Consider the following 10,234-nt stretch of genomic DNA (forward strand, 5'->3'; position numbering starts at 1 on the left):
TCCTTCCCCTCCTCTATTGCTCCTTCTATTTCTATTTCTATTCTTTTAGCAGCTACCCTTAAAATACGGCGACAGGCATCAAGGAGGGCACATAATGTAATGAGCACTGGGTGTTACATACAACGGATGAAACACTGAACTCTACCTCTGAAACTAATAATATACTATATGTAGATTAATTGAATTTAAATAAAATTTTAAAAACTGAAAAAACCCTTCCATTCCAATGTAATGCAAACATCACTATGTAAGAGACACAACGTAAAGGCATGATGTAAATCACCACCTTCTAAACAGCAAAGGGTAATGGACATTCTGTAATATTCCAACCACCTGTGTTATTTGTTATTCCAATACATAAACCATTGGGCGCCTGAGAGTTGGAAGACATTTTTGAATGTAAACTTCAGCAACTTCTATTTTGTGTTTGATCTTATTTATTATTTTCAAAATGTCCTGCATTTTAAATCTCTTTACAACTTTTCTTTATCTATAGCTAACCTTCCTTTATTCTGTCATTATTAGATATTAGATTAGATATTAACCACATGAAATATTAATGGCCACAAATCTAAAAATCAAATGCAAAACTCTTCAGCCAGGTTGCATAAATATATGTATTTAAACACACAAAACTCCCTAGTGCTTTGTGACAAATCTAAATTCTATTTTAAAAGAGGTGATGATTTCAGTTTCCATGTTCTGGACTATCTTTTTTAATGTATTTAAAAATGATTGCTAGTAACTGGAATAATTGTTATTCTGTAAACTAATCAAGAACCCTAAAATAAAATGCTATGCTCAGTTCTATTTGCATTTAAAAATCTATTGGGAGCACCTGGGTGGCTCAGTTGGTTAAGCATCTACCTTTCACTCAGGTCATGATCCCAGCGTCCTGGGATCAAGTTCCACATGGGGCTCCCCGCTCAGCAGGGAGTCTGCTTCTCCCTCTACATCTCTTCCCTGCTTGTGATCTCTCTCTCCCTCTCATGCTGTCTCTCAAAGAAAGAAATAAAATCTTTAAAAAAATACATTGGAAATTCTGCATATCTTCATGATAAAGCTTGTTTTCAATGTGCAGTACTTCAATTTTGATGACAGTTTTTTTCTGACAGGTCCTTTTTCAGGCTGAACACCAAAATGAGAAATTGCTGTAGACTTCCAAGTGGCCCTGGTGCCAGTGGTCTGTACCATTTCTTTCCTAATGATGATGGATGACTTTCATCTACATTTTTTCCCCCTGACCAGCATTCTGAGCATAGCGATAGTAACTAAGCTGATGCAGCTGGACTGCAAACTATGAAACACCACAGTATCTGAAGATAAATACTGTCAGCATAATTGAAAACCAGAGCTGCCTAAGAAACCACCAAGATTAACTGGACTGCTATGTTTACATTACATTACATTGATGCATGTTGGTTTTAATTTAGTGGTGACACAGCAAGAATTGAAATACTTAGCAACTGTTCTCAGTGTTGGAAGAATTCAATATCTGACATAAAAATGGTAGGAACCAATATTACATCTTTGAAATTATCGTATGAGCAAGTGAAACTGGAGTAAGATCTGCATAGGTCAAGCTAACATGGAGGATGCTGATAGGGATTTCATCAGCAAGTGGACCAAGAACATTTTCCAAAGATGATTAACAGTTGTCCCAATTTCAAGCGATAAATCCACCCAATAAATCAGTGAGCCCAACTAGAGCAAAACTCCTAGTGCAATATCAAAATCTTCTCCAGTAACCAAATAGCTCCAAACTGGCGCCAAGTTGGTTCTTCTCATTGACAAGGTATGTGGAATTGTCCGTGGATTTTCACACAGGCTTGGTGGTGCTTGTCAGGCCCCATGGTCAGCCTGGGGCCTCAGTAGCAGAATAATGAGCACCTTCCCTGTGTGCAAGCAACGGCCCCTCCCAGGGGATGGATTCATATCTATTATCCAGTTGACTTGTTCTGTCTTCAGGTGTCTAATAAGCTATTTGGCCCATCCACTACTTGCAATTTCAATGACTATTTTTTTATTTCTAGAAATTCTATTTTAAAATATCTACCCATTGTTTCTCATAGTGATACCATTTTCTTTGGGTTTATTTCTTCATTCATTAATTTAAATATACTTATGTCGTATCTCTTAGATTTCAATTCCATTGTCTCAAGTTCTTAGGGCTCAAATCCTGATGTTTACTGTGTCTGCTAACTTGTGCCCACAGTGATTTTTTTCTCATGTGTTTTTATTTTTTATTACAAATATTTTTTTAAATATTTATTCATTTATCTTAGAGAGCAGGGGAGGGGCAGAGGGAGAGAATCTTCAAGCAAACACACACTGAGTGTAGAGCCCGACACAGGGCTCAGTCCCATGACCCTGAGATCACGACCTGAGTAGAAACCAAGAGTCAGCTGCTCAACCAACTGTGCCATCCAGATGTCCCTATTATTTTATTTTTTTTTTTTGAGAGAGGGAGAGTGTGGGATTGCATGTAAGAATGGGGGGGGGGGGCAGAGGGAGAAGGAGAGAGAGAATCTTAAGGATGCTCCAGCCCAGCACAGAGCCTGAAGGGGGGCTCTATCTCACGACTTTGAGATCATGAGCTGAGCCAAAATCAAGAGTCAAATGCTTGACTGCTTGAACCACCCACTCACCCCTACAAACACGTTTTTATTGGAAATTACCTAGCATACTAAAAATTATTTTTTTCTTCAAATTTTTATTTAAATTCTAGTTAGTTAACATAGAGTGCAATATTGGTTTAGAAGTAGAATTTGGTGATTCATCATTTACGTATCACACCCAGTGCTCGTCACAAGTGCCTTCCTTAATCCCTATCACCCTTTAGTCCATCTCCCACCCACCTCCCTCCCGCAACCCTCAGTTTGTTTTCTGTAGTTAAGAGTCTCTTAAGGTTTGTTTCCCTCACTGTTTTTTCTCCCTTTCCAATATGTTCATCTGTTTGTTTCTTAAATTCCACGTATGAGTGAAATCATATATTTGTCTTTCTCTGACTTATTTCACTTAACATAATGCACTCTAGTTCCATTCACCTTATGTGTTTTTTAAAATTTTGATTGTGAGCTCATCACTGATGAGACTTGCTTGTTTTTCCTGAGAGAAATCCTTGTGGCCTGGATTGTCCTCTTGCCAGAGAAGTTTTCCATTTAATTCTCTCAGAATTAAGTGAGGTATCACTGGCTTGGGATCAATTATTAGAAGAATTCCTTGACCTGAGGGTTCTGGGACCATAAGAATAACCAAAAGAAAGTAACCAAGAGAAAATGAAATATAAATCCTCATGAAATAAAGTTCCAAGTTTTCATATTCTCAACTAAAACTATATTCTTTTTCTTTTTTATTCCCTCACTTAGATTCCAAGCAAAACCTGGGACGTTCTTTGTCATTCGGTGCTGGTGAATGTATTCCCCCCCCCCCCCAGTTCACCTTTTTACTGAACATTCTGCTTGTAGATGATCCTGGCTGTGTGTATGGGCCTCAGTTCTAACTTCTGTTCTTTGCAGGATCAAGAACTCATTTTCAGTTCTCACAAGGTGGTAAAATCCAAGTGTCTAAGTTATTGGGTTCTAGCATTTTTTTCAGGATGCCACAGGCTCTGTTCTCACTACATACTCTTCTCACTACTCTCCTTTATGCCTTTCCCTTGTTGCTGATGTTTATATATTTCTTCCTTTTTCTTGTGAATTCATCTATGCATTTAAAATGTTATCCGTTTGGTCATAAGTATATCCAGTGTTTCCAGGGGATGAGAGTGGAGGACGTTCATGTAGTTTACCTCTTTCTTCTGTAAGCCACTAGCAAGTTCCTCGATCCTTTAAACCTCAAGTCTGTCACCTTTGAAACAGAAATAAAGATACCTGTCTCACCACCTTGCTCTGAGAGTAAGCTAAAATACTCACCTAAATGTCTAGTCCAGAGCCTGGCACGTGGTCAGTACTAAGTGATCAAATAAGGTTCACTTCCTTCCTTGAACTATAATGTGCTGTAGCTACTTTGCACCCTACCCTGCACAAGTGACCCAAGGAAGCATCTAGGGTTGCAAACACCATGACCTCTGGAGGCATTCATATTAATTGATTCTGCTCCTGATACAGGAAGTAATTTTAAAAGATGCATTTGTAGTACCCTCTGGCAAGGAACAAGTAAAGAAGAGTTATAGAAAGCCATTCTATCAGGCAGAGCTCAACAGTGAGACTAGAGCAGGGACTTATCCAAAGGAGAATTTTTTTTTTCCGTTGCTCTTCAAGCATTTCCAGACCGACTTGTTCTTTGAGCCCTCATGTCTGAAGGAGGTGTTTCTATGTACTTTTAAGCTTATCTATATACATTCCTTTATTCAAATTCAGCATTTAGGGGAGGGGAGGGAGAAGATAGTCACTCACTACCCAGTTATGTTAAATGAAATTAAAAACATTGTGCCAACATTATTAAAATTATAAATAAAAGAAAGAAGATATTCACACATAACCCCATGGACCTAAAATATCATACTTTTAATTATCCATGATCGTTTCTTATCCTTTTTCACTTGTATAAATTTTACATTCTTTAGTGACAGTATAGATATAATTTTACTTTATGCTTTTTTAGATCAGAAATATTTTTCAAGTCATTCCTTATGTTTATAATTCCTTTAAAAATTTTTTCTTGTGGTAAAATATACATAACATAAAACTTACCATTTTAACATATTTTAAAAGATTTTATTTATTTTATTTTTAATTATTATGTTCAGTTAGCCAACATATAGCACATCATTAGTTTTTGATGTAGTGTTCAACAATTCATTAGTTATGTGTGTTTATTTTTAGAGAGAGAGAGAGAGTGTGTGTGTGCATGCATGCCTGTGCACATGAATGAGCAGGGGAAGGGCCAGAGGGAGAGGAAGAGGGAGAGAAGCAGACCCCCAGCTGAGTGCTGAGCCCTGAGCCCAACCCGGGACTTGATCTCAAGACCCTGAGATCATTCCCTGAGCTGAAATCAAGAGTCAGATGCTTAACTGACTGAGCCACGCAGCACTCCACCATTCTAACATTTTTAGTTGTACAATTAAGTGGCATTAAGTATACTCACGTTGTACAACCAGTACAACTGTCCATTTCCAGGACCTTTCATCATCCCAAGCTGAAACTCTGTAACACCTTGAAACACTAACTCCATGTTACCCTTGTCCTCCGAACAAAACAAGACCGTAGGCCAGGTAGGACAGCCAGTTGCTGAGGTCTGCTGTATACCATTACAGCCATCCAAATTCTGCAGATGGGGAAGAACGGTAAGGTTCCCTGATCATTCTGGCTCTTGTTGTTCTCACTTCGCCACCTCTGAGGAAGAAATGAGGGCAAAAACATCAAAAGCATTTTATATGGGTAATAACATTCCTCTCATCCTGATGACTGTACAGCATGTTACAAAGTAACAGTGATTGGAAATAAACAAAATAGAAACTAAAGCAACAATAGAACAGATCAATGAAACCAAGATCTGGTTCTTTGAAAAGATGAATAAAATGAATAAACCTTTAGCCAGACTCACAAAAAAAAATGAGAGAGAGAGAGAGAGAGAAAGAGAGAGCACTCAAATAAAATCAGAAATGAAAGAGGAGAAATAATCAACACGACAGAATACAAAAGATTATAAAAGAATATCATGAAAAATTATATGCCAACAAATTGGGCAATCTAGAAGAAATAGATAAATTCCTAGAAACATATAACCTCACAAAACTGAAACAGGAAAAAATGGAAAATTTGAACAGACCGATTACCAGCAGTGAAATTGAATCAGAAATCGAAAAACTCCCAGAACATGAAAGTCTATGGCTAGGTGGCTTCACAGGTGAATTCTACCAAACATTTAAAAAAGATTTAATATCTATTCTTCTTAATATAGTCCCACAAAATAGAAAAGGAAGGAAAACTTCCTAATTCATTCTATGAAGCCAGTATTAGCCTGATGCCAAAACCAGATAAAAACACTACAAAAAAGAACTACAGGCCAATATCTCTGATGAATATAGATGCAGAAATCATCAACAAAATATTAGCTAACTGAATCCAATGATACATTAAAAAAAATCATTCATCGTGATCAACTGGGATTTATCCCTGGGATGCAAGTGTGGTTCAATATTTGCAAGTCAATCAATATGCTACATCACATCAATAAAAGAAGGGATAAAAACCATATGATCATTTCATAGATGCAGAAAAAGCATTTGACAAAGGATAACATCCATTCATTATAAAAACTCTCAACAAGGTAAGATTAAAGGGAACATACCTCAACATAATAAAGGCCTTATATGAAAAACCCACAGATAACATCATACTCAATGAGGAAAAAATGAGAGCATTTCCCCAACATCAGAAACAAGACAGGGATGCCCACTCTCACCACTATTATTTAACATAGTACTGGAAGTCCACGCCATAGTGATCAGACAAGTGGAAGGAATAAAAGGCATCCATATTGTTAAAGCTTTCACTATTTGCAGATGACATGATACTATATAAAGACTCCACCAAAAAACTTCTAGAACTGGTAAGTGAATTCAGTAAGTTGCACGACACAAAATCACAATACAGAAACCGATGGCATTTTTATATACTAATAATGAAGCAACAGAAAGAGAATTAAGAAAGCAATCCCATTTACAATTGCACCAAAGAAAATAAACTACCTAAGGATAAACATAACCAAGCAGGTGAAAGACCTACACTCTGAAAACTATAAAACATTGATGAAAGATACTGACGATGACACAAACAAGTGGAAAGATAGTCCCTGCTCATGGATTGGAGGAATAAATATTGTTAAAATGTCCATACTATCCAAAGCAATCTACAGATTTAATGTAATCTCTATCAAAACACCAACATTTTTCACAGAACTAGAACAAACAATCCTAAAATTTGTAGGAAACCACAGAAGACTCCAGATACCCAAACAATCTTGAAAAAGGAAAGCAAAGCTGGAGGTATCACAATTACAGATTTCAAGTTGTACTACAAAGCTGTAGCAATCAAAACAATATGGTACTGGAATAAAAATAGGCACATAGATCAATGGAGCATAATGGAAGACCCAGAAATGAACCCACAACTATATGGTCAATTAATCATCAACAAAGCAGGGGAAAGAATCTGCAATGGGGAAAAAGACAGTCTCTTCAACAAATGGTGTTGGGAAAACTGGACAGCTACATGCAAAAGAATGAAACTGGACCACTTTCTTTCACCATATACAAAAATGAACTCAAAATGGATCAAAGACCTAAATGTGAAACAGGAAACCATCAAAATCGTAGAAAAGAACACACTTATTCTCTCTGATATCAGCCATAGCAACGTTTTTCTAGGTATGTCTCCTGAGGCAAAGAAAACAAAAGCAAAAATAAACTATTGGGACTACATCAAAATGATGGAACTTTACATCAAAAACTAGGGATGTACTGTATGGTGACTAACATAATATAATAAAAAAATATTATTAAATAAAAAAAATGAAAAGCTTCTGCACAGCAAAGGAAACAATCAACAAAACTAAAGGACCACCTACTGAATGGGAGAAGATATTTGCAAACTGACATCTCTGATAAAGGGTTATTATCCAACATATATAAAGAACTGATAGAACTCAATACCCCAAAACCAAATAATCTAAATTAAAAATGGGCAGAAAACACGAACAGACATTTTTCCAAAGAAGACCTACAGACGGCCAACAGACACATGAAAAGATCATCTCTCATCACTCATCATTAGGGAAATGCAAATCAAAACTATAATGAGATATCACCTCATACCTGTCAGAATGGTTAAAATCAACAACACAAGGAACAACAGGTGTTGGATAGGATGTGGAGAAATAAAAGCCCTTGTACAGTATTGTAGGAGTGCAAATTGGTACAGCCACTGTGGAAAAGAGTATGGAATTTCCTCAAAAAGTTAATAATAGAGCTACCCTGTGATCCAGTAACCACACTACTGGGTATTTACCCAAAGAATACAAAAACACTAATTCAAAGGAATACATGCACCCCAATGCTTACTGCAGTATTATTTACAATACCCAAGATATGGAAGCAGCCCAAATGTCCATCAATTGATGAGTGGATAAAGAAGATGTGGTATATACAGTGGAATATTACTCAGTGGTAAAAAGAATGAAATCTTGCCATTTGCAATGACATGGTTGGAGCTAGAGAGTATAATGCTAAGCAAAATAAGCCAGTCAGAGAAAGACAAATACCATATAATTTCACTTGTATGTATGAAATTTAAGAAACAAAACAAACAAAGGGGAAAAAAGAGAGAGACAAACTAAGAAACAGACTCTTAACTAGAGAGAACTGATGGGCTACCAGAGGGGATGGGTGAAATAGGTGAAGGGGGTTAAGTGGACACTTATAATGGTGAGCACTGAGTCATGTATAGGCCTGATGAATCACTATATCGTACACCTGAAACAAAGATAACACTTGTTAACTATACTGGAATTAAAATTTAAAACTTAATAAAAACAGTAACAGTGATTGAAACCATATAACTTGCAATTTAAAAGATTCATCAGTGCAATAGAACAGAAATTTCAGAAATTCAAAATTGTATAAAATTTTATAACATGCCAGAAACAGTATCTCAGCAGGGAAAAGAATCACTATTCAATATGCTTTGTAGAAACTGGATCTCAGTAGGGAAGAGAATAAACCAGAAGCTATACCATAGAATAGACCTTCAATAAGTAAAAAAAAAACCAAAAACACAAAAGAACAGCAACAACAAAAACTATTTAAAAACAACCTGCCAAACAAAGGAGCTTGAAATAAAAAAATTAGCATAATTGAATACTATCAAAGACTGTCATGGGACAGCTTGAATGTCAGTATCACAGGCATTGTGGGGCATTGTTCATGCACAAAATTCTGTGGTAGCAGAAGATGTTGTAAATATATGTTAAAAAGGGGGTGCCTGGGTAGTGCAGTCGTTAGGCGTCTGCCTTCAGCTCAGGGCGTGATCCCGGAATCCCGGGATCGAGTCCCACATCGGGCTCCTCCGCTTGGAGCCTGCTTCTTCCTCTCCCACCCCCCCTGCTTGTGTTCCCTCTCTCGCTGGCTGCCTATCTCTGTCAAATAAACACATAAAAAATCTTTAAAAATATATATATATATATGTTAAAAAGAAAAGGCATGGGGAAATTGTATATCCGAAGAAGTGAAAAATTTTATAGAAATATATCATGGGGCATCTGGATGGCTCAGTCAGTCAAGTGTCAGCCTTCAGCTCAGGTCATGATCTCAGGGTCCTCGGACGGAACCCCAGGTTGGGCTCCCTGCTCAGCGGGGAGTCTGCTTCTCCCTCTGCCCCTCCCCCTACTTGTGCGCACGCTCTCTCTCTCTCTCTCTCTCTCTCAAATAAATAAAATCTTTAAAAAAAGAAATATATAAGGTTACCATTTGGATTCTACTTTGAATGTAGTAAGGAATGAATAGCTGTTTTGTTGCTGATGGAAAAGACATAGTATCTTATGTTCTAAAATGTCCATCCTTGCTAGTGATTAAAAACAGACAAATAAAAACAACCCAGAGATACAATTACATCCCCCATTAAAGTAACAAAACTAGTGATAAAATCTGATGATGATAAGTCTGGGAAGAAATAGTTTCATGAGAAATTGTGTATTAGCTCGGCCTCTTTGGAGATCAGTGTAGTGATCCCCCTCAAGGGTTGTAAAGGTGTTTGTAAGTTTTGACCAAATAACTGCTTGCTGCCACGGGGAAACACTCATTGTTGCATGCTAAAGATGTTTGTAACCAACTCAATTATAAAAATGTAAAGGGAAATGAATAGACATGTACATAGCTGTTACAAACGGCAAAAACATGGGCGCCTGGGTGGCTCAGTTGGTTAAGCATCCTGCTCTTGATCTCCACTCAGGTCTTGATCTCAGGGTCTTGAGTTCAAGCTCAGCACTGGCTCCATAAAAAAAAAAATGATAAAAGCATGGATGATGTAAAGTGAAAGATCAGAACGTGGACTATTGTCTCTGCTGACTACTATGGTATAGAGCTTTATATGTACATTGATAGATATTAGAATTTCAAGTGATATCAAGTGTTAGTTCAGTTTACAGAACACTTGCTAGAAGGTATGTTAGGTTCTCAGAGACAGAGAAAAAAAAAGTCGTATATACCCAGATAAGTGCACAGATATTTTCATTA

The 10,234-nt window shown here is 37.1% G+C and overlaps 1 pseudogene; it reads right to left on the reverse strand.

The window, feature by feature from the left end:
* Positions 1-1,271: 1,271 nt before the first annotated feature.
* LOC113260165 (cardiolipin synthase (CMP-forming)-like) lies at positions 1,272-6,482 on the reverse strand (annotated as a pseudogene).
* Between the last annotated feature and the right edge of the window lie 3,752 nt (positions 6,483-10,234).

The sequence above is a fragment of the Ursus arctos genome, unplaced genomic scaffold, assembly GCF_023065955.2.
Source record: "Ursus arctos isolate Adak ecotype North America unplaced genomic scaffold, UrsArc2.0 scaffold_22, whole genome shotgun sequence".
NCBI lineage: Eukaryota > Metazoa > Chordata > Mammalia > Carnivora > Ursidae > Ursus > Ursus arctos.